We start from the raw sequence: 26,211 nt of genomic DNA, 5'->3' as shown, positions 1-26,211 counted from the left end.
CCTCTGGCGGAAAGCAACTAAAAATAATGGATACTTTTATAAATCATGGAAAAAGCACCAGAAAGATGACAAGATCATAAGGAATTACCCAGAAGAGACAGTAAGAATACAGACCTTGAGATAGCAAAAGCTTAAACCTCACTTCACCAAAAAAAGAAATCCAAATGGCTGATAAACGCATAAAAAGGTGCTCGGCTTCGTTAGACACCAGAGAAATACAAATAAAATCACACCCACCAGACTGGCAAAAATTCAAAACTCTTTTGCAAGTACATAGTATTAAATATTGATAAGTGTGTGGAGCAACCAGAACTCCCACATACTGCCCAAGAAGTGTAACTTGGTTCAATTGCTTTTGAAATCAGTTTGGCATTATCTAATGAAGCTGACAATAATGTATGGCCCAGCAAGTCCACTCTTAGGTATATACCAAGAGAGATGCATGCATATGATTATAAGGATTCCTGTACAGTAGGGTCGACAGAAGCAGTGTTTATAATCCCAGTTCCAAAAACTGGAAATAAACCCAGTGTTCATCATCATCAACAATGGTTTAGTCACAGAGTGAAATGTTATATAGTAATGAAAATGGATGCACTAGAGTGAAACATGGCAAGAAGCATGAATGTCATAAACATTCTGTTGAGAAAAAGAAGCAAGAGAGAAAAGAAAACATACAGTGCGATTCCACTCATAATGTTTAAAAAACTGAACTACGTTGTTTAGGGATACATACATAAGTGGTGAAACTAATATAACAAAAAGCAAAGAAATGATCATCACCGAAGACCATGTCAGTGATTGCTCTAGGAGGGAGAGAGTTGATTATGGTTGGAGAGGGGCACATAGATGACTTCTGAGCTTCCAATGATGCTCCATCTCTTCTCTGATATAGATGGCAATTATGCCATTTCACTTTGTAATCATTCACTAAACTCTACATATGCACTTATGCAATTTTCTGTTTGGATGTATATTTCAAACACAAAGTAAAATAAAGGGGAACAGAGTTCAGTTAAGTACGGCAAAGGACCTGAAAAGATTCAGTTTTGAGCATTTGGAGTATGTCTGTGAGACATTCCAACATTGGGGCCAAATAGGTTGAAGACATAAATTTCGGAGTCCTAGACTTAGAGATGATAAACGAAGAGGAAGAGTAGATCGCCTACAGGGTGTATGAGGGTAACAAGAGAAGAGGGCCAAGACGAGACCCCGCAGAGCACCTGCACTTGACGGCCAAGCAGAGGAGGAAGAACTAGCAGAGGAGACGGAGAAAGAATAGCCAAAGGAGGAGGAAGAAATCTAGGAAACATGATGTCTGCGGGGAAAAAACGTTTCAAGAAGAAAGGAGCGGTCAACTCTGTCAAATGCTGCTGAGGGGTTAAATAAGAAGATGGAAAAGTGTCTGCTGGATCTATTAAAATGTAGTCATAGACCTTAGCAAGAGTAGATCCAGTGAAGAGATAGGGCGGAAATGAGATGAAGGATGGGTGGGAGGTACGCAGGCCTATTACATGGCACAGCCGTGGAAGGCGCCTTTCAAGTTATGCCCCAGGAGGCATCATCAACGCAGACTACAGAATAATGAGGTCTGTGGAGCTGTGCGATGTCAAGCCCCCCGAGACAAAATGGAGCCCACAAGTAGAGTGATTTAAGAGCATTACCCCTAAGGTCCAGCAGCCTGTCTTCAAACACTGATTGCAACACTTACCAACAATGTGAAGTTGGTCAAGTGGCTCAAACTTTTCACACCTCAAGGTCCAAATCTATAAAAATAATACCAATGCAATAGGACTGTTGTGAGAGGTAAATATAACAATTTACATTTCAGCACATAATAAGCATTCAATCAGTGTAAATTATCATTTTCTGTAGTACTTAGACAAACTCCTTCATGAAGCATGGCCATCATGGGAAGAGAGAAATGACAATAGCTACAGGGGGATATGGAATTGAAGGAAGGTAGTGATTGCTTTGTTTTGTTTAATTTCATTAATTAACTTTATTTCTTAAAGCTTCAGTTTACAGAAAAATGGCACAGAAAATACAGAGAGTATCCATATATTCTTTCTCCCCCTCCACACACAGCTTCCCCTACTACTAACATCTTGCATTAGTGTGGTACACTTGTTACAGCTTATGAACCAAATTGATACATTGTCACTAACTGAAGTTCATAGTTTACATTAGAGTTCATGCTATGAGGAATGTATAGTGTCGTGTATGCATCATTATAGTATCGTATAATATCGTACAAAGTAGTCACTGCCCTAAAAATCCCCTATGATTCACCTCTTCATCCCTCCCTCTCCCCAAGCCCCTAGCAACACCTGATCTTTTTACTGTCTCTATAGTTTTGCTTTTTCTAGAACGTCACAGTCGGAATACACAATATGTAGCCTTCTCAAACTGGCTTCTTTCACTTAGCAATATGCATTAAGATTATTCCCTGGGGTTTTTTTTGTGGTTCAATGGCTCATTTCTTTTTTTGCAGAATCATATTTCATGATCTAGATGTACCACTGTTTTTTATCCATTCAACTGTAGAAGAATGTCTTGGTTACTTCTAAGTTTTGGCAATTATGAATAAAGCTGCCAAAACATATGTGTGCAGGTTTTTGCATAGACATAAGTTTTCAACTCATTTGGACAAATACCAAAGTATGAAATAGCCAGATCATATGATAAGACTATGTTTAGCTTTGTAAGAAATTGCCAAACTGTCTTCCAAATTGGTTCTGCCATTTTGTATTCCCACCAGCAATGAAGGAGAGTTCCTGTTGTTCTATATACTCACCAGAGATTGGTGTTTGGGGTTTTAGCCATTCTAATATGTGTGCAGTAGTATCTTATTGTTTTCATTTGCAATTCCTTAATGACATATGAGGTTTAGCGTCTTTTCATATGCTTATTTGCCATCTGTACATCTTCTTTGGCAAGGTGTCTGTTCAGATCTTTTTGCCCATTTTTGCGGCCTATTTTTGAATTGAGTTGCCTATTTTCATATTGTTGAGCTTAAACAGTTCTTTGTATATATATATATTTTAAAGATTTTATTTATTTATTTGACAGAGAGAGACACAGTGAGAGAGGGAACACAAGCAGGGGGAGCGGGAGAGGGAGAAGCAGGCTTCCCGCCGAGCAGGGAGCCCGACACGGGGCTCGATCCCAGGACCCTGGGATCACGACCTGAGCTGAAGGCAGACGCCTAACGACTGAGCCACCCAGGCGCCCCTCTTTGTATATTTTTAACACAAGTTCTTTATTAGATTCGTGTCTTGCCAATATTTTTTCAGTCTGTGGCTTGTCTTCTCATTCTTTAACAGCGTCTTTCACAGAGCAGAAGTTTTTCATTTTAATGGAGTCTCATTTATCAATTTTTTTCTTTCACTTGTGAAAGTAGTATTTGTACTACTTTTGCTGTTGTATTTAAAAAGTCATTGCCAGCCAAACTGTGGAAAGAGCCGAGATGCCCTTCAACAGATGAATGGATAAAGAAGATGTGGTCCATATATACAATGGAATATTACTCAGCCATCAGAAAAGATGAATACCCAGCTTTTACATCAACATGGATGGGACTGGAGGAGATTATGCTAAGTGAAATAAGTCAAGCAGAGAAAGTCAATTATCATATGGTTTCACTTATTTGTGGAACATAAGGAATAACATGGAGGACATGAGGAGAAGGAAGGGAAAAAGGGGGGTGGGAATTGGAGGGAGAGATGAACCATGAGAGACTATGGACCTGAGAAACAAACAGGGTTTTAGAGGGGAGAAGGGAGGGGGGATTAGTTAGCCCGGTGATGGGTATTAAGGAGGGCACATACTGCGTGGAGCACTGGGTGTTATACGAAAACAATGGATCGTGGATCACTACATCAAAAATTAATGATGTACTGTACGGTGACTAACATAACATAATAAAATTTAAAATTAATTAATTAATTAATTAATTGATTAATTAATTAATTAAAAAAATAAAATAAATAAAATAAAAAGTCATTGCCAAGCTCAAGGTCTCCTAGATTTTCTCCTATATTATCTTCTAGTAGTTTTATAGTTTTTGCATTTTACATATAGGTCTATGATCCATTTTGAGTTAATTTTTGTGAAAAGTATAAGGTCTATTCTAGACTCTTTTTTTGTATGTTGGGTTGTGCCAGCACCATTTGTTGAAAAGATTATGTTTTCTCCATTGATTGCCTTTGGTCCTTTGCCAAAGATCAGTTGATTATATTCCTGTGTATCTACTTCTGGGCTTTCTATTCTCTTCCATTTATCTATCCATTTATTCTTCTTGCCCACCCCATACTATCTTGATTACTGTAGCTTTATAATAAGTCTTGAAGCAGGCAGTGTCAGTCTTCTTCTGACTTTATCCTTCTCCTGCAATCCTGAATTGGCTAGTCTAAGTCTTTTTTTTTTTTTAAGTAATTTCCACACCCAATGTGAGGCTCGAACTCACAACCCCGAGATCAAGAGTCTCATGCTCTTCCGACTGAGCCAGCCAGGCACACCATGGGTCTTTTTAACTTTAGATTGGCTTGTCAATATACACAAAACAACTTGCTGGGATTTTGGTTGAGATTGTGTCCAATCTACAGATCAAGTTGAGAAGAGCTAGTATTTGAACAATATTGAGTGGAAGGTTTTTTGTTTTTGTTTTAAGATGAAGAGAAACTTGAGCATATTTAAAAGTTTTGGGGAAGGAGCCCATAGAGAAGAGGTTGAAACCTCAAGAGGGAGGGAATCATCAACATAAGATTTCTGAGCAGACTGCAAGAAGTGGGTTTCAGGGTGCATGTGGAGGAATTGATAGGAGGAGGGACCTTTGTCCATTGTAAAGGAGGATAGGGAGTGAGGATATATGTAAATGCAGGTGTATTTGTAAATTTGGTGGTGTTTAGTTTTTTGGTAAAGATGGATGCCAAGTCAGCTGCTGAGAGCAAGAGGATGAGGTAGGACTTGGAAGTTTGAATGGAGGAAGTGTGAGTAGTCGTGGCATGGAGGGAAAGAGCATGTTCACCAGAAGGATGGGACAGGATCACCAGGTAGTGTTGAGGGCTCCGTTGGTGACCATAAACTTGAATCCATGCGGATCTGTGAGACTGCCCTGTGGTACAAAGAGACCCAGTTGTATGCATAGAGAAGGAAATCGCTCAGTCCATCCGGGATTGGGGTGCTTCCACAAAGGTGTGATTAAAGGTCAGAGAGACGAAGGATTTTATAATATCAACAAAAGAGTGACAGAAGTAGTGGTGGGCTGTCGGATCTAAGACAGACAGAGAAGTGAAAATGGAAGGAGCTAATGGCTGAAAATCAAGCCGAGAGGCAGGGGAATGGCAGCCAGAGGGAAGACCAGGTGCAGTGGGCGTGGTTGAGCAAGAACTGGAGGTTTTGGTCAAAGAGTTTCCATCTTTGTTAAGTGGGGGAAACAAGAGTTGTAGTGACAATTAAACGTGACAGAATGTGTGCTCTGTAAACAGTGAAACACCACACTGATGTTTGTTTTTTCACTAGACGGTACACTTGAAGACGGGAACCATGTCTCCTGCTAGCCTAGTGCCTAACATGGAGTACGTGATAATGAACCTGTGAGTGTTAGAAGGCGGAGCAAATGAGCTGATTTCCCTTTAAGATTGAGGCTCTGCCAGAATTTTGGACTTCCAGTCCGGAAAATAGCTGGTCCTTCCACATTCTTGTACACAGACTAGCTAAAGTCTGACAATGAGGTCATAGATCAGACTGCTCGCTAAAAGCAGAGTAGCTTGTATTGACTACAGTAGTTGCTTCTTATCCACGGTTTCACTTTCTGTGGTTTCAGTTACCTCTGGCCAACCACGGGCAGGAAATAGATGATCCTTCATCTGACGTAGCCTCAGAAGGTGGCCTAACACTGTATCACAGCGCCTACGTCATTCACTTCGCTTCATCTCATCACGGAGGCATTTTATCATCTCACGTTACCACAAGAAGCGTGAGAAGAGTACGAGAAGATGTGCTGTGTGTGTGTGTACATGTGTGGCCACATTCACACAACTCTTATTATAGTATGTTGTTATCATTATTCTGTTGTTTTATTATTAGTCATTGTTATTAATCTCTGTGCTGAATTTATACATTAAACTTTATTATAGGTATGTATGTATAGGAAAACACAGAGTATATACAGGTGCAGTACCATCTGTGTTCTTAGGTTATCCCCCACAGACAAGGGAGGACTACTGTATATATTTATAAACTCTGAATAAAATATTAAAAAACAATTATTTGAAGACATTGGAGAGTCACCAAAAGGGTAGAAACTGGAAGAGATTTAGTGCTTAAAAAAAGGAAAACATACTGAGGGAGATCCATATTTATCTGGCTTTTACAGGTTTTCATGATGTGCATGGGGGAGGAGGGTGGATAGAGCCAAAGAAGAAATTGGCACTCTTGTTAATGAGTCTAAGTTTGGCATTGTCAGTTCGGCTGGAAATTGAAGGGCACTCTCAGAAAAGAAGGAAGAAGAGGAGAGCCCCCAAATCAGCAAACTCCTTCAAATCCTTAGCTAACTCCTGAACTATGGAGCAATACTCCAAGGAGCCAATCACACGAAGAATGTCCATTCCTCGTCAGACATGGTTGAAGATTCTTTTTTTTTTTAAAGATTTTCTTTATTTATTTGACAGAGAGAGACACAGTGAGAGAAGGAACACAAACAGGGAGAGTGGGAGAGGGAGAAGCAGGCTTCCTGCAGAGCAGGGAGCCCGATGCGGGGCTCGATCCCAGGACCCTGGGATCACAACCTGAGCCAAAGGCAGATGCTTAATGACTGAGCCACCCAGGCACCCCAGGCATGGTTTAAGATTAACCCAGGACTGGGGCGCCTAGATGGTTTAGTCGGTTAAGCATCTGACTCTTGATTTTGGCTCGGGTCATGATCTCAGGGTCGTGGGATTGAGCCCCTCGTCAGGCTCTGCACTCAGTGGGGAGTCTGCTTGAGGATTCTCTCTCTTCCTCTCCCTCTGCCCCTCCTGCAGCTCTATCTCTCTCTCAAATAAATAAATAAAATCTTTTTAAAAATGTAACTCAAAGTGGATAAAATACCTAATACCTAAATGCAAGAGATAAAACTATAAACCCTTAGAAGGAATATGGGTGTAATCTGTTTTACCCCTTCCAATTAGGCAATGATTTGTTTGTTTGTTTGTTTTAGATATGACAATAAAAGCACAAGCAACAAAAGAAAAAAGGCATAAATTGGACTTCATCAAAATTAAAATTTTTGTACTTCAAAGGATACCATCAAGAAAGTGAAAAGACAACCCACAGAATGGGAGAATATATTTGAAAACCATACATCTGATAAGGGACTTGTATCTAAAATATATAAAGAATTCCTATGACATAATTTTTAAAAAGGACAAACAACCCAATTCAAAAATGGATAAAGAACTGGGGTGCCTGGCTGGGTCAGTTGGTGGAGCATGTAACTCTTGGGGTTGTGAGTTTGAGCCCCATGTTGGATGTAGAGATTCCTTAAAAAAAAAAAAATCTTTTAAAAAAATGGGAAAAGGACTTGAGTAGACATCTCTCCAAATAAGATGTATAAATGGCCAACAAGCACATAAAAAGATGTTCAAATCATTAGAGCTTAGAGAAATGCAAGTAAAAACCACAATGAGAGACCACTGACTAGGATGACTATAATTTTAAAAAGACAGATAATAACTAGTGTTGGTAAGGATGTAGAAAAACTAGAAACTTCATACGCTTCTCGTGAGAATGTAAGATGCTGCAGTCATTTTGGAAAACAGTCTAGTGACTCTTAAAAAGGTTAAACATAAAAGTACCGCATGACCCAACAATCCTGCTCCTAGGTATATACCTGAGAGAAATAAAAACACTTCCACACACAAAACAGTTGTGCAATTGTACACAAATGTTGATAGCACCATTACTCATAACAGCCCAAAAGATGAAACAATGTAAATGTCCATCAACTGATAAATAGGTAAATAAAATGTGGTATATCCATGCAATGAAATATTAGCGACAGGAAGTACAACATGGGTAAAGCAAGAAAACATTATGCTAAGTCAAAGAAGTCCATCACAGAGGACTACATATTGTAAGATTTCATTTATATGAAATGTTGAGAATAAGTAAATCCATAGAAAAAGGAAATAGATTGCCTATTGCTTAGGGCTGGGAGGGCTTGAGGGAAAATGAGTGGTGATGGCTCAGCAGTGTGGGCATCTTTTTGGGGTAATAATGAAAATGTTCTAAAATTGACTGTGATGATGGGTGCATATTCTTCAAGAATGATGAGAGGGGCACCTGGGTGGCTCAGTCAGTTAAGCGCCAACTCTTGGTTTGGGCTCAGGTCCTGATCTCACAGTGGTGAGATTGAGCCCTGCATCAGGCTCCACGCTCAGCATGGAGTCTACCTGAGATTCTCTCTCTCCTTCTGCCCCTCCCACTTGCACTCTCTCTCTGAAATAAATAAATAAATCTTTTTTGAAAAAAATTTACATGGTATAGTGATATAATGGGATATTTAACAATGAAAAAGAATGAAGTACTAATATATGGTACAACACAAGATAAACCTCAGAAGCGTTACGTTAAGTGAAAGAAGCCAGTCACAAAGGACCACATATCATATGATTCCATTTATATGAAATGAGCACAATAGGCAAATCCACAGAGACAGAAAGTAGACTAATGGTGGCATGGGGCTGCCTTAATGGAAGAAATAGGGAGTGACTGCTAATGGCCACATGGTTTCTTTTGGGAATAACGAAAGTGCTCTAAAATTGTAGGGATGGCTGCACAACTCTGTGAATATGCTAAACACCATCGACTTGCACACTTCAAATAGGTGAACTGCATGATACGTGAATTAAATCTCTAAACTGGTTAGAAAAAAAAAAGACAAGCCAAAAGCACACATCTCCACATCAGCAGCAGGCAAGAGAGAGCCATAGTTCAGAGCCTGCAGGGGGGTTGGGCTGACTGCCTTTCAAGTACAGGGGGATGACATAGGGTAGGCACCACAGAATGCAAGCAGCACCATGGTAGTAACAGGAACAGAGGACAGCCTCCCACAGGCCCACACACATGACTCAAGCCCAAGGCTTGGCAGTGGCCATATTACTATCCCAGAGCCCTGAACATTTCCAACTTGAGAGTCACCCCAAACCAGTGTATCAGCACCATTCTGGTGGCAGGGATCCATACAGGACCAGGTCTGGTCCAGAGGCACCCTGCCCAGATGGCACTGCCAGACCCACTGGTCCAAGGCACTGGAGGACTTAAAATTCTTGAGAAAGGCACTCCAAAGCACAAGGCCCCCTGAGGTGTGGGACCCTGGACAGTCTTGCTTCTGTCTAAGGGCAGTACTGCAGGGGGTATGTATAAAAACCAAATAAGATGGTGAACTTAAACCCAACCATATTGATAAGTGCATTAAATGTAAATGGATTAAACACTTCATGTAAAAGATTATCAGAGTGGATTTTTAAAAATCAAGGCCCAATTATATGCTTTTTATAAGAGACATACTCAAAATAGACACAGACTGGTTGACAATAAACGATGGAAAAATACTATGCACACAGTAAATGTAAGAAAGCCATTTCTTTCCTTCTTTTTTTAGCATTTTTATTTATTTATTTGACAGAGAGAGCACACAAGGAGGGGAAGCAGCAGAGGGAGAGGGAGAAGCAGGCTCCCTGTTGAGCACGGAGCCCAACAGGGGGCTCAATCCCAGGACCGTGAGATCATGACCTGAGCCAAAGGCAGACACTCAACTGGCTGAGCTACCCAGGTGCCCCAGTCAGTTTCAATATAAGTATTACAGAGATTTTTTTAAAGCTCATTTCATAACAATAAAAAAGTCAATTCACTAAAAGGAATTAATTAAGTATGAATAATTAAGAATTAATAAGACTAAATGTGTATACATCTTAAACCAGAACTTCAAACTAAATGAAACAAAAATATTACAGGAAGAAATAGACAATCATAGCTGAAGATTAAAAATTCCTCTCTCAGGGCGCCTGCTTCTCCCTCTCCCACTCCCCCTGCTTGTGTTCCCTCTCTCCCTGTGTCTCTCTCTGTCAAATAAAAAAATAAAATCTTTTTTAAAAATTTAAAAACAGTAAAAATTCCTCTCTCAGTTATTGATAGACCGCATAGACAAAAAATCAGGAAAGATGTGGAAGATTTGAACACTAGCAACCAGTCTGACCTAACATAAATTCAGAGCACACTCCACCCAACGATAGCAGACTATGCATTCTTTACAAGTGCAAATGGAACATTCACCAAAATATATCATAGCTTGGTCTTTAAGCATTTTGAAGGACTGAATTTAAAAGATTATGTTTCAGGGCACCTGGGTGGCTCAGTCTGTTAAGAGTGCAACTTGTGATTTCAGCTCAGGTCATGATCTCATGGGTTGTGGGATTGAGCAGGAAGTTTGCTTGAGATTCTCTCTCTCCCTACCCCTCTGAGCCCTTCCTACCCCCTCCAAGCCCCCGGCTCTCTCTCTAAAGTAAATAAATAAATCTTTAAAAGAAATAAAAATAAAAGATTATGTTCTCTGACCTCAACAGAATTAAATTAGAAATAATAATATCAAAAAATCACCCAATAATTGAAAATTAAGTGAAATATTTGTGAATAATCCAAAGGTATTAATGACATACCATTATACACCCACCAGTGTGTATAGCATTTTGGGGTTTTGTTTGTTTGTTTGTTTTCTGTGGGTTTTTTCATTCACATATTTATTTATTTATTTATTTATTTTAAGATTTTATTTATTTGAGAGGGAGACACAGCGAGAGGGAACACAAGCAGAGGAAGTGGGAAAGGGAGAAACAGCCTTCCCGTGGAGCAGGGAGTCGATGTGGGGCTCGATCCCAGGACCTGGGATTATGACCTGAGTCCAAGGCAGACACTTAACGACTGAGCCACCCAGGCGCCCCTCATTCACATATTTATTCCACGATCAAAATAAATCATAATTTAAAGCCATAACATTTCTGAAAGATAAAGGAGAATTTGTGTCACTGCTGCATTAATAAAGCACAAAGCTAATAAAACAGCCTGGCTGGGTGCCTGGGTGGCTCAGATGGTTAAACATCTGCCTTTGGCTCAGGTCATGATCCCAGGGCCCTGGGATCGAGTCCCGCATCGGGCTCCCTGCTCCGCAGAGAACCTGCTTCTCCCTCTCCTTCTGCCTGCCTCTCTGCCTACTTGTGCTCTCTCTCTCTCTCTGTCAAATAAATAAAATCTTTGGGGAAAAAAAAAAAAACAGCCCGGCTAAAATTTTAAAAGCTGACAACCACAAATAATAGCAAGTAGGTAGAAGAACTGGAATGCTCATAAATTGTTAGTGCAAGTCTGAAATGCTACAACTACTTTGGAAAACTCTTTGGGGGCTTCTTAGAAGGCTAAATATACACCTACCCTATGACCAAGAAATTCCACTCCTAAGTATTTAAGAAAAATAATAACGTATATCCAAAATGCTTGTATAAGAATCTTCACAGGAGCTTTGACACTATTAGCCAAAAACTGGAAATAACCCACATTTCCACCAAGAAGTGAGTGGATAAACAAATTGTCGTATATTCACATGATGGAATACACTCAACAGTAAAAGGAAATTATGGATACAGGCAGCAACACAGATGAACCTCAGAAACATTACGTTGGGCAAAAGAAATCAGACAAAAACAATGATCCCATTTACATGAAATTCTAGAAGGACTAATCTGTGATGATAAAAACTAGAACAACTGTTGTATTTGGTGGGGTGGGGGAAATGGGCACATGGGAACCTCCCAGGGTGATGGAAATATTCCCTAACTTGATAAGAATGGTGTAACACGTGCATATGCAATTGTCAAGATTCATCAAACCGTACACTTAATATCTATGTGTTGTATTGCACATAAATTACACTTCAAAACAAATGTTAGTGTCTTTAAAAAAAAAAAAATCGAGCTCTTTTCAGGTGCCTCTGCATCCTGCCACACTGCATATCTTCCCAGAAAATGCTATCAGAGACGAAGAATGTGCAATCACTTACCATTGGGGCATTAAGAGTTAGGGATCCTCCTGTTAACAAATCAATTAAACAGCCAAAAGTGGTTGGATTTAGCTGGCATAGGCTAAGATGCCGTGGGGTTGTCCAATACCTCATAGAGGGAGACAATTTTTGAAGAGGAAGATAGTCCAAAGAGCACCATCAACTGTTGCAGACTTGAGAAGTGGCAAGAAGATTGGATAAGGTCTGGGGCACCTGGATGGCTCAGTTGGTTAAGTGTCTGCCTTCAGCTCAGCTTGTGATCTTGGGGTGCTGGGATCGAGCCCTGCATCGGGCTCCCTGCTCAGCAGAGAGTCTGCTTCTGCCTCTCCCTCTGCTTCCCCACCCCCCACTCATGCTAGCTATCACTCTCTTTGACTCTCTCAAATAAAGAAATAAAATCTTTATTTTTTAAAGATTTTATTTATTTATTTGGCAGAGAAAGAGCAGGAGAGCACAAGCAGGGGGAGCAGCAGAGGGAGAGGGAGAAGCAGACTCCCCACTAAGTAGGGAGCCTGATGTGGGGCTTGATCCCATGACCCTGGGATCATGACCTGAGCTAAAGGCAGATGCTTAAACAATTGAGCCACTCAGGCGCCCCTAAATAAAATCTTAAAAAAAAAAAAAAAAAAAAGATTGGGTAAGATCTGGCTTTGGAAAGAGAACCCCTAGCTGGGTAAGAGCTTGGAGGGAGGTGATACAAAGGGTCAAGGGGGATATGTTTTGGTGGGCAAGATTTCCACTGGGGTGAACTCAAGAAAGGGGGAGCAGTCGGTCTGGGTTCAGATGGAATATGGACAAAGGCAAGCGTGACTGGGCCTTCATGGCAATCATAGACTTAGTGGGGCTCTCTGAGGAGTCCCCAGACTCTGCAGCCCCCCTCCCACGCCCAGGCCCTCTCCTGGCACCTGCAGCTCCAACCCAGCACTCTGGCACTGAACCTGACATCACCAAGGTCGGGAGCTGGCCTGAGAGCTGAGTCTCTACTCCATTTTCTAATCTCTAACTCTGCCTCCCATCCAAAACTTGCTACTGAAGCAAAGCCTCTTATTTGGACTGTGTTCTGAAAACCAAAATCACAGCTCCAGACTGTCCTTCTTTCTAGTCCTGGCCCTGAACCAGAGCCAGTAGCAGGAGTGATAGTGATAGCCGTGGTGTGGGGTAGCAGTGTTGTTGTAAACAGGACTAGTAATTAGAGTACTAGTGGTAGTTAATGATGTGGTTGTTGAGAGATATATACATATCTAGTAGCATTGGTGGCTAACATTTAATGATGCTTAACTATATGCCAAGCCCTGTGCTGAATGTTTAAATGCTTTATCTTATTTAATCCTAACAGATGCCCCCACCTTCCCAGGGAAGAGATAGAAACTCAAAATCCTCTACTGTAACTTTATTTGTTGTTGCTGCATAAGTAAGACCTATTCATTATAGGAAAAAACTGGAAGATTCAGGCTAGCAAAAAGTATAGAAAATAAAAGTCATCCACCATCACATCCCTTTAAGTTAATCACTACTGTGACCTACCAGGTATAAATTCTTCAATATCTTTATAAAAATAGTATTAGGCAGTATGTAGTTTAATCTGCTCATTTCATTCAGTAATGTACTGAACCTTTCCCCTAGTAATAAATATACTTTTAAAACGTCATTTTAGGGGCGCCTGGGTGGCACAGTCGGTTGAGAGTCCAACTCTTGATTTCAGCTCAGGTTGTGATCTCAGAGTCCTGGGATCAAGCCCTGCAACAGGCTTGATGTTCAGTGTGGAATCTGCTTGAGATTCTCTTCTCCCTCTGCCCCTGCCCCCCCACTCTCCCTCTGTCTCTCTGTCTAAAATAAATAAATAAAATCCTTTAAAAAAAAATAAAATAAAGCATCTTTTCAATACCTACTTTATATTCCATCATTTTTTTTAAAGATTTTATTTATTTATTTGATAGAGAGAGACACAGCGAGAGAGGGAACACAGCAGGGGGCTGGGAGAGGGAGAAGCAGGCTTCCCGCTGAGCAGGGAGCACCCCCAGATTCCATCATTTTTAACACAATACACTTACCCAATCTCTTATCATTGGACATTTAGATTATTTCCTTTTTTTTCAATGTTTAATATTTTGCTTTGTTTTGTTTTTATGTTACTTCCTTTTGTTTTTAATGTTTTTTAATGTTTTAATTTTTTTAATGTTTTAATGTTACAGAAATTTTTTCACAGACTGTCCCTATAGCTTTGAACACATCTTCATTTATTTCCTTAGGATTGGTTCCTAGAACTGGAGTTGTTGAGTTAAAGTGTGGGCATTTTTAAGGCTTTGAAGTCAGGCAGCCCTGACCTTAAGTCCTGCTCAGGGCCTGGCCTGTGGCCTGAGGCAAAGCGCTTCTGGGTGCTGAGTTTGGGCTCCATGCTCCTTCCCCTCCTATTTCCTCCTTACTACATTTCCCTGTTCTTAGTCTTGTCGGGACTCATCACCTCTCACTCAGTACTTTTACACTAGCAATTCTGAGCTAATTCTCCTCAGGCCTGATAGTTCTCAGAACATACCTCGTTCTTCTACATGTCTCTGCCTTTGCCCACATCTCAGGGCTGGAGACCCACATGGTGCCTTTGTGCAAAATAGGAAAAGGAACCTCTTCCTTCCAGCAGAGTGCAGGCTGGATTTCAGGCCCCATTCATCCTTTGGCCAGGCACCATATTGCATTGACCAATCGGGATACCATTTCTGAAGCCTGGACCAAACACAGCTAGCCCGCCCGCCTAGCAAACCTCCATTCATCCATCAAGTTGCAAGCTCAAGTGCTACTTCCTCTGTAAAGTCATCTTACTGTAGCAGATATAATTGGTTTGTTTGCTAAGGTTCCTCTGCTTTTTGAATAGCCTCAATTAAAATAATTAACTTTAATGAATTATGGCCATTTGCCTAAATACCTCTCTATCCCATTAGATTCTCAGTGTTTTTCCTCTTTCATTCCTCATACAAAGCCCAGTTCCTGACACATAGGAAGTGATTGCTAAGCTTGAATGATGAATAAATGAACGAGTGATGTTTTACCTCTGTGGTCCTCATGCTGCTTGTCCGAGAATAAAGGAATCAGAATAACAGATGCCTGAAGTTCCTGCCAACTCTAAACTTCTCTTTTCCAATATGCATTAAGTAAATATCTGTTGAACAAATGAATAGCACCAAACCAAAAGAAAATCCCTTTAAAGATGTGTCTTAAAGGAGCATAGATCAATATGTTTAAGTTTTATTCTAGAAGCAGGCCAGTGTGAGTTTTTCAATCTCTTAAATATTTTGCTTTGCCTCTGGAAGCTTTTCAGAGACATTTCAGACCATCTGAAATAGAATTTAAGACTTGCTTTAGGAGACCCTTCCAGAGAGTGGCTTACCTTCCGCCTCATTATGTGAGTCACCTGTTTTTATTATTTGTCTTTCTCAGACTTTCCCAAAAGGAACGTCTGTTTCTCAACACAAGGCAGCTCCTTATACATCTTGAGGCTAATGATGTTACTTCTCTCACAAGAAGAAGTTTTACCGTGTCCTTTCTCTGTCTCCAGATGTCTTGTCTTTATGTGGACATTGCCAATCTCCTCAGAAGGACAGCAAATCTATTTGAGGGCATCAAGCCTCTGAAACACTAACAGAAGCAGGAATCTAGAGTAGGGGCTTTTACAAACTATAGGCATCCTTGGATCCCCAAAGAGTTCACTAACTCCTTGAAATTCTACTCACAATATCATATGCTTGTGCATTTTCTAAAGGAAAATCCACATCTTTCTTCGGAGCCTCAGAGGAGCCCCTTGACCCCAAAAGAGCTAAGTAAGAGCCACTGGTCTACAGCCTGGGCTAAAATAGGCTGGAAAGTACAGGGGCTTTTAAGATCAGATAATGCTCTGGCACATTCTTTGGAGTTATATTAAAGACAGAATCCTCAACAGCTACAGACTGGAGTCTTTGGGACTAAGTCCCTCCCCTCATATCAGTTGACTTCACTTGGGGCTTCCCCAAATCCCAAGGACTCGTTGAAACTTAGCCTGCTCCGCAGACACAGAAAAGCTTTGGGAAGAGGTCAGATGGCTGGCACCTCTGCCCTTATATATTTTTTTATTCTTATGTTAATCCCCATACATTACATCATTAGTTTTAGATGAAGTGTTCCATGATTCATTGTTTGTGCATCTGCCCTTATATTTTAATAGTAATGACCTTGGAGCCAGAAGATTGGGTTCCTGTGAGGGCTTGGCCTCTCTGAAGACCAGAATCACTACTCCACCACAAGGTGGCACCCAAAGCCCAGACAGATGGAACAACAAGCGTCCTGCCTCTGCTCAAATTCTAGCGTAGGACTCAAGAGCAGAGTCCCTCAGACACTAAGCCTTTTTACCCACACCCAGTGTCCCACAGGGGGCCTTGTTGCTCTTTTTAAAAAGTCTGTGTGTGGTTCTTGCTGGCCTCAGTCCTTTTCCTAGAGGTGACCCTGAACCCTACATTCCTCCCTGGGGTCTACCCTGGCTGTGTAATATGAATTATGAAGATCCTGATCCTGGGTATACATAGTGCACACACTTATAATCTCCACGCTCTGGAGTCACTCCTGGGACTTTGCAGGGTCCTAACCCAGTGCTCGGAATCCTTAGTATGATTTCCATGTCGTGAGCACAATGACAGGATGTCACTGAAACATCTCTACAGTTGTGACCCACTCAGACAAGAATAAGGAAAGGATCAGTAGTCACTTAGGCCAAAGGGAAGAGTTACCAAGAGTAGCTGCAGCTTGAGTGGGGATCCCAGACTGCCATGTACTCTATAGCGAGGCTGCAATTTGGATACAGAAGGCAGGATGCCAATCTAAACCCATCAGAAAAATATGAACTTAGGCAAAATCAAAATACTAAATTTACAAATGGAGTTGAAAACATTTAAGGGAACTTAGTGTACTCAGTCAAAAAGACTCACCTAGATGTTTGTGGGCACCAAGTCTGGCATCCTAACCTCAAATCTCGGGCAAATAAACAACTTTAGCCTTCTTGAGATGGTAATCACAGATCATGGTTATACATTGTCCACGTGAACTAGGCAAACTGCTCGCTTAAGTGAAGAGATATCCTTTTAACTCCAAGAAGGTTTGGAATTAACGTGGTGGCTTTGTACTCTGTCAGCTTAAGGAAGACGAAGCCACATTTTTCAAACGGTTCAAGGTTAGGGCTGGCCACAAGAGAAATGGATGTGAGATTGGAAAGGGCAAAAGGCAGAATCGAAGCAGCAGCTATGATGCTGTCAAGGTCAGTCTGGGGCGCTAGGACTGCCGCAGCTCGTACACATCGGGGCTGCTCTGCTGGTTCACTTTGTGGGCATGGGGGGCAGCCAGTCCGGTGGGGCCTCCAGCTCCTATCAGATCTCTTCCTTCAGACTCTAATTCCTGGGCCAGGCATGTATGCATCACCAGGTCCCTCTGCAGAGAGCCCAGATCATCAAAGCTGGGGGTGGTAAAGGGCAGATAGAGATTCCACTTGGTTCTTGCTCTCCCGCACCTCACAGCCAGCATGTCTTCCGCAGTGACCTACGCTGATCTCAGGCCTACCACAGACACACAGGCAACAGGCCTCCATAGACTCCTTCACCAGTTCCTTATTCCATTTCACTCAGAGTGGGTTTTCTTCTCCAGTCAGACCTTCACTGATACAAACCAAAAGTGATGGAGCAAATGAAACTCATGCTAAATTTCAAAGAAGTTTAAATCATTGGGAAAATCTATGTAAATTGTTAAAGTTTTTGTAGTGCTTAAAGGAATTTAACATAGTAGAACTATAAGATTAGCCTCACTGTTCTATTAAAAATGTGTAATTGATATGTGGAATCCAAAAAACAAAACCAAACCCAGCCTCATTGTTACAGAGAACAGATTGGTGGTTGCCGGAGGGGAGAGGGTTGGGGAGAGGGTAAAATTAGTGAAGGGGATCAAGAAGTACAAACTTCCAGCCTTAAAATAAGTCATGGGGGGCGCCTGGATGGCTCAGTCATTAAGTGTCTGCCTTCGGCTCAGGTCATGATCCCGGGGTCCTGGGATGGAGCCCCGCATCAGGCTCCCTGCTTGGTGGAAAGCCTGCTTCTCCCTCTCCCACTCCCCCTGCTTGTGTTCCCTCTCTTGCTGTGTCTCTCTCTGTCCAATAAATAAGTAAAATCTTTAAAAAAAAATAAAAAATAAAAATAAGATAAGTCATGGGATGTGATGTACGGCATAAGAAATATAATCTATAATATTGTATTAATTTTGTATGGTGACAAATGGTAACTAGATTTATTGAGATGATCATTCCACAGTATATACAAAGGTTGAATACTACATTGTACACCTGAAACTAATAATATTGTATGTCAATTATACTTCAATCTAAATAAAATAATTGTATGGAAAAAAATCAGAGGATAAAATACAATTTGTAAGTGATAACAATACAATTTTAAATAAAAAAATGTGTAACTGATTTTCAATTAGTGATTCTAAGTTGAAGCATGTAAAAGGTGTCGACTGTAAACAGAATTATAATGTTTGAGGGAACTTATGATTCACTATAGCTAAACATCTATGAGGCTTACAACAAGTATTTAAGTCTTTTTTTTTTTTAAAGATTTTACTTATTTATTTGACAGAGAGAGACACAGCAAGAGAGGGAACACAAGCAGGGGGAGTGGGAGAGGGAGAAGCAGGCTCCCCGCAGAGCAGGGAGCCCGATGTGGGACTCGATCCCAGGACCCTGGGATCATGACCTGAGCTGAAGGCAGACACTTAACCAGCTGAGCCACTCAGGCAGCCTTAAAGTTGATAACTTTAATAAACTAATATTTGTTTAAAATACTAGTAACTATGCATAACCTTTTTTTTTCCTGTGCCCTCAAATATAAAAACATACAAACTTGCAATAACCTATTTCTTGCAACTGTCCCTAGCCAGCCTGTCCCATTTCTCTGGCATGAAATGTAATGGGGTCTCCTCAGCCCCAGAACCTTCTACATTGCCCATCTTAAAGCTTCCATTGCTACCCCTGAGCTCTAGTAAAGGAGAGATTTGTCCCATATACTTTCCATATACCTCTCCTAAAGGATTTCTCTACCCTTTCCCTTCCACTATGAGCTCTGTGACACTTCGGGAGTCCTAAGCTCACACTGCCTCAACCCCAAGAAAGGAGCTTGAGGATCAACTTATACTCCAAGGAACATTTACTAACACCTTTTGCATCAAGCCCTGTGCGGGGTATGCCCCCATGTTACCACACTTAACTTTTCACATCCACCCTATCAGCATCCTCATGTTACAGTGGAAACAGACTCATAGCTTAAGTAACTGGCCCAGCTAGCAAGTGATCAAGCAGAGAAATGGCCTTGGACATAGTCTAGGCAGCACAGATCTACCTTGACTGGTCTTCCACTTCTCAGATTTCCACCATCTGGTTGATCCTTATACTCCCTTCCCAGAAGATTCCGCTGACCGCCTCCCTGCCGCAAGAATTCCAGGACCCTGCTTGTGCCTGTCACCCTCAACATTCCTTTATGGGCAGGATGCTCACCAAAGGAAAGAAGATTCTGCCCAATTTGCAGGTAAGAGAGAAGGTTACCACAATCCTTGCTCTTCAAGAATAACTGCAGTGGGACCCCTAAAAACCACGAAGGAGAGAAAGGTCAGGAGAAGCACTTGTGAGAGAGGCAGAAGCCCCTGTCACTAACCCACTCTCTTCCTCTCCCAGTCGAGGAAGCCTTCAGAAGCAAAGGGGTGTGGGAAAGATGAGTCAGATATATTTCCCTTTGCGTCACAGAATCTAACTCTCCATCTGTGACTTAGATAAGTTCCAAATAAGCCCAAGCAATGGCCCACAGGGTGTGATAGCAACACACCTACACCACAAGGTATCCCTTTCCAACTCTGTGGAGAAAACAACTGCCTCTTTCAAAAGTCAACATGTTACCCGAACAATGAACAATTCGAAAATGAAACTAAGAAAACGATTTTATTTACAATAGCATGAAAAAGAATAAAAGATTTAGGAATAAATTTAAGGAAGAAAGTATAAGACTTGTACACCGAAATCTACAAAATGTTGAAAGACATTAAAGGAGACCTAAATAAATGGAAAAATATTTTGTGTTCATGGATTGGAGGACTTACTATTATTAAGATGACAGTACTCCCCCAAATTAATGTCCATGTCCAACCCAATCTTAAACAAAATTCCAACTGCCTCGTTTTTCAGAAATAGACAAGCTAATCCTAGAATTCCTACAGAAATGCAAGAGACACAGAATAGCCAAAATCATCTTGAAAAAGAAGAAAAAGTTGGAGGACTCACACTTCCTGATTTCAAAACTTACTACAAAGCTATAGTAGTTAAAACAATGTGGTACTTGGCACCTGGGTGGCTTAGTTGGTTAAGCATTTGCCTTCGGCTCAGGTCATGATCCCAGAGTACTGGAATCGAGCCCCACATCGGGCTCCCTGCTCAGCGGGGAGCCTGCTTCTCCCTCTCCCTCTGCCTGCCGCTCCCCCTGCTTGTACTCTCTCTCTCTGTGTCAAAAAAATAACATCTTAAAACAAAACAAAACAAAACAATGTGATACTGACATAAAGATAGGAATATAGATCAATGGAATGAATTCAAGAGTCCAGGAATCAACCCATATATCTATAGTCAATTGATTTTAACAAAGATGCCAAGGCCATTCAATGTGTAAAGAACAGTCTTTTCAACAAATGGTGCTGGAACAATGTATATCCATAGGCAAAAGAATGAAGTTGGACACCTACCTCAAATCATATACAAAAATTAACTCAAAATCAACCAAAAAAATAAATGTAAGAGCTAAAACCATAAAAATGTTAGAAACAGGTAAAAATCTGTGTGACCTTGGATTAGACAACAAATTTCATATGACACCAAAATCAAAAGAAATGGCAACAAAAGAAATTGGACTTTATCAAAATTAAAAACTTCTACATATCAAGGATACCACCAAGAAAGTGCAAAAACAACCCACAGAATGGAGAAAATATTTGCAAATCATATATCCCATTAGGGTCTAGTATCCAGAATATATAAAGAACACTTACAACTTGGGGCAACTGGGTGGCTCAATCGGTTGAGTGGTTGAGTGACCGACTCTTGGTTTCAGCTCAGGTCAAGACCTCAGGGTCATGGTATCAAGCCCCAGCCCAGCCTTAGGCTCCGCACTCAGCGGGGAGTCTGCTGGAGATTATATCTCCCTCTGCCCCTCCCCCAACCCCCGTTCAGGCTCTGTCTCTCAAATAAATAAATAAATCTTAAAAAGAAAAGAACTCTTACAACTCAGCAAAAAACACAAATAATCCAATTTAATCATGGACAAAGAAATAGACATTTCTCAAAGAAGATATACAAATGGCCAGTAGGCACATGAAAAATGTTCAGCACCGTTAGTCTTAGGGAAATGCGTATCAAAACCATAATGAGATAACCCTTCATTCTAACTAGGACGGCTATAACTTTTTAATGGAATTAACGTGTGTTGGTAACCATGTAGAGAAACTGGGATCTTCATGTACCATTGATAGGAATGTAAAATAGTTCAGTTGTTACGGAAAACAGTTTGTCAGTTCCTCAAGAAGTTAAATATAGAGTTACCATATGACGCAGCAATTCCACTCATAGGTGTATACCCAACATATGTTCACACAAAACTTGACATGAATGTTGATAGCAGCATTATTCATAATAGTCAAAAAGTGGAAACAACCCAAACGTCCACCAACTGATAAATGGATAAACAAAATGTGGTGTATCCACCAATGGATCATTCATCCATAAAAAGGAACAAAGTACTGATGATACAACCTACAACATGGATGAACCTTGAAGATATTATGCTAAGTGAAAGAAACCAGATACAAATGGCCACATATTATATGGCTCCATTTACATGAAATGTTGAGAACAGGCAGTAGGGGAGGGTGGGGGAGGGTAGACAGGGGAGGAGGCAGAGGGGGGAGGGCAGATAGGGGAGGGTACAAGTGGGACTGACTGCCAATGGGTGTGAGATTTCTTTTAGGAGAGATGGGAATGTTCTCAAATTAGACAGTGGTGATACTCGCCCAACTTTGTGAAAATGCTAAAAAAACACTGAATTGTACATTATAAAATGGTTAAAATGTTGAATTTATTTCAACTTTAAAAGAGTCAACATGCAGGGGCGCCTGGGTGGCTCAGTCAGTTAAGCGTCTGCCTTCAGCTCAGGTCATGATCCCAGGGTCCTCGGATCGAGTCCCATGTCCAGCTCCCTGCTCAGCGGGGAGCCTGCTTCTCCCTCTCCCTCCCGCTCCCCCCTGCTTATGGGCGTGCTCTCTCTCTGACAAATAAATAAATAAAATCTTTTTAAAAAAAAAGAGTCAACATGCACCAAGGAGCCCTTCAGTCTAGGCTCAGGGTCACTGTAGTCTTTAGGGAGGCATCTGGTGCTGAAGCAATGGAGTCTAAGGGTCAGCAATGTCCCAACTTCCATCTCACAAAAGAGCTAAGGGATACCACTTCTGAGCAGGTCTGCAATCTCCTAAGGCTTCTTAAGGGATGGGACAGGAATGACCTTCCTTGCCACAAGGAGGCTTTTCTCAGCCCCTAGGGCAGATGGGAAACATCTAAAGGGATCTACAGGATTGGTAGAGGCCCTGCACATTGGGTCACAGAGCAGAGGAGTGTGTAGAGAAGAGCCAGGAGTGGACTTTAGAACACTGGTGGTGACACAAGGATAAAGACGTCACAAAAGAGGCGATCCAAGCCACCAATGATTGCGGAAGACGCTTGGCCTCTTTGGCAATCAAAAGAACACACGCTCAAACAACAATGAGACAGCATTTTCCCCCAATTAGATTGTCAAAAATGGTTTGCTAATGTGAAATTTGGCAGGATGTGAGGAGATATGTGTCCTCAATCCACTGCTGGTGGGCGTGTGAGTTGGTAGAGCTGCTTTGGAGGGCAACTTGCCAGTATCTATTAAAGTGAACAGTATGCATACCCTATGACTCAGCAGTCCCAATGCCCAGGATTTATTCTAAAGACACACTCCCACATGCACGGGGAGGTATGAGATGTTTATATAACACCATTTGTAATAATGAAATGTTGGGAAAAAAACATAAGTATTCATGAACAGGAGAATGGCTAAAAAGCCTATGTACATCCATTGTCTATTTAACAAAATGAGTAGTTCTAGAAGTATAACATAAAATTATCTCCAAGGTATGTTATTGGATTTAAAAAAGCAAAAAGCAAATTCTAGAAAGATATATATCATTTACGAAAAAACTAAACAAAACCCAAAACACAAGTGGGCTGAGGCCCTTGGAGATTTCTGAGAGGCAGGCCAAGATGCTAGGCCAAATAAGAATCCTTTATCTGGACAAAGATGGACCTTAAAACTCAACGCAAGAAGAACATGGGATTGCCAGGCTTGGGGCTATTTGACCTCCAAGAGATAATTTTTTTTTTTAAGATTTTATTTATTTATTTGACAGAGAGAGAGAGAGAGAGCACAAGCAGGGAGAGTGGCAGGCAGAGGGAGAAGCAGGCTCCCCGCTGAGCAGAGAGCCCAAAGCTGGACTCGATCCCAGGACCCTGGGATCATGACCTGAGCTGAAGGCAGCCACTTAACCAACTGAGCCACCCAGGTGCCCCTAAGAGATAATTTTCTAATGAGTGGAGAGAATCAATGCATGATTTGTTCCTTAGGCTTTATTTCTTGTTCTGTGTTAGGAGAATTACTACAGGCCTGTATAATACTTCTTTTAGAGAACAAAGGTAACCTACCATGCCCCAAATAAAAAAGGAAAGGTTAAAATTAGGTGTCCTCATCGTCAATGATCTCAGGTATCAAAGAAGGAGATAAACCCTTGCCAGGGAGAAGTCATGACCACATGCTGCACCATGAGCCTTTTCACCCACCTCCCAGGGGGACAAGGGGTCTTCCCTGCTCTGACAAATTCAAGCAGAGGGTTCTCAGTAGGAAAGGGGCTGAGATCAGAGTAAGAAATAGCTCATTATTGCTTAATAATATTTTAAGTAGAAAATAAAAGGGACTCGGGGAGCCTGGGTGGCTCAGTCATTAAGCGTCTGCCTTCGGCTCAGGTCATGATCCTGGGGTCCTGGGATTGAGCCCCGCATCTGCCTCCTTGCTCTGTGGAAAGCCTGCTTCTCCCTCTCCCACTCCCCCTACTTGTGTTCCCTCTCTCCCTGTGTCTCTCTCTCTGTCAAATAAATAAATAAAATCTTAAAAAAAAAAAGAAAAGAAAAGGGAGTAAAAAAAAGGAGAGAAAAGAGACTTTGTTGGAAAGATCCACCTGATTCTTTGCTGATAGATGTCTGCAGACAGAGGTTTTGCTCTTTCCATTCTCTGCTGTATAAAAAGAACCAGTTTATTACCCTACAGCTGAACAAGGGAAAGGGATCTTCCCTCATTTTTGGCCATGAACATTCCTAAACTAATAAAACATACACACATATAATTTATTTGTTTGTTTAGAAAAAGTTCTGGAAGGGGCACCTGGGTGGTTCAGTTAGTTAAGTGGCTGCCTTCAGCTCAGGTCATGATCTCAGTGGGGAGCCTGTTTCTTTCTCTCTCCCTCTGCTGCTCCCACTGCTTGTGCTCTCTCTCTCACGCTCTCTTTCTCTCTCAAATAAAAAAATAAAATCTTAAAAAAAAAAGAAAGAAAGGAAAAGTTCTGGAAGACTACTCACTAATCTGACCAGGGCTGGGGAAGAAGACTGATCAAAGGGACTTTGAGTCTTATCTAGAATTGTTCGATTTTTTTTTCTATTTTCACTTCTAATTTTTTAATTAAAAAAGGATGAGATAAAGTTGGGGAAGACAATATTTAAAGATAATGTTATTTTTACTTATTTACAACAGAAAAGATCTTTTTGCTCCCATTAAAATATTAATATATAACAAAATTTTATATAACATTAACAATATTTAGTAATAACATATTTTCACAAAATCTTGCTTCAGCATAGCCAAAACAGTTCTTAGAGGGAAATTTATAGCCTTAAATGCATACATTATAAAAGAAAAATTTTAATGAATGAACTAAGCATCCAATTCAAGAAGTTAGAAAAGAGGGTGCCTGGCTGGCTCAGTTGGGAGAGCATACGACTCTTGATGTTGGGGTCGTGAGTTCAAGCCCCGCATTTGGTATATGGATTATTTATTTAATAAATAAAACTTTTTTAAAAAGGAAGTTAGAAAAAGAAGGTCAGAATTAACCCAAAGAAAGTAAAAGGAAGGAAATAATTTAAAAATTACACCAGAGAGTAAAATGAAACAGAAAATAAAGAAATAATAGAAAAATAGAATGAAATCAAAAAGTGGCTCTTTGAAGCAATTAATAATTAGATATATTTCTTGCAAATATATCAAGAAAAAATGAGTAAAACATAAACAATATTAGGAATGAAAAAGGGAAAACAACTATAGATCTAGCAGTGATTTAAACATTTACACCTATAAATCTGAAACAGATTAAATAGATAATCTCCCAGAAAAATATAACCTACCAAACTGACCCTAGAAGAAACTGAAAACCTGAATTAAATCAGCAGTGAAAAGCCTACCCTCAAAATACACACACAACACACAAAAACACAAATTCTACCAAGTCTTCAAGGAACAGATTATCCCTATTTTATAACATCTATATATAAGAAAAACTATTATGGCTCAAAAAGAGAAGTGGCCAAAGAAAAAAAACACAGTGGTGTCTAAAAACCTAAACCATAGGAAGTAACAATTCTCAAGAGGGTGGAGGGAGAGCTGCGAGATCACACACAGCTCAGCAAAACTTCCTGGCTGAATCATTCCTCACCCCTGAGGGGACAGGCACCCTGTCTCTGCCCTCCAGGGTGCTGCAGTAACGACCATTACTAATAACTTTACATTTGTCTTTGAGATGATTTGATCAATTTCTGATTCACTGGTGTGTCCATTCCATGAGGGAAGAAACCACGTTTATTTTCTTTCATCTTTGTGACCCATTACTTAGCTGGTACCTGGCACAGAATGGACATGCAACAAATTCTTGCTGAATGAGGAGTGGAATTTAGGAGGTCAATGTGG

General features: G+C 40.9%; 1 protein-coding gene across 4 annotated transcripts in view; it reads right to left on the bottom strand.

The window, feature by feature from the left end:
• The window catches only part of VAMP1 (vesicle associated membrane protein 1), a 72,693-nt gene that overhangs the window by 22,164 nt on the left and 24,318 nt on the right, over nt 1–26,211 (bottom strand). The window contains exon 6 of one of the 4 annotated variants that reach the window (XM_035028412.1): nt 1,712–1,766. The exons of the other annotated variants lie outside the window; for them this stretch is intronic. The gene's annotated coding sequence lies outside the window, so the exon portion shown is untranslated. The remainder of the gene's footprint in view (nt 1–1,711; nt 1,767–26,211) is intronic. 4 annotated transcript variants of the gene reach the window in all.

Source organism: Mirounga leonina, unplaced genomic scaffold, assembly GCF_011800145.1.
Source record: "Mirounga leonina isolate KUSES-001 unplaced genomic scaffold, KU_Mleo_1.0 Mir_201, whole genome shotgun sequence".
In the NCBI taxonomy this organism is placed as follows: domain Eukaryota; kingdom Metazoa; phylum Chordata; class Mammalia; order Carnivora; family Phocidae; genus Mirounga; species Mirounga leonina.
The sequence above is the reverse complement of the archived record's forward strand: the minus strand, read 5'-3'. Positions and strand labels throughout refer to the sequence as shown.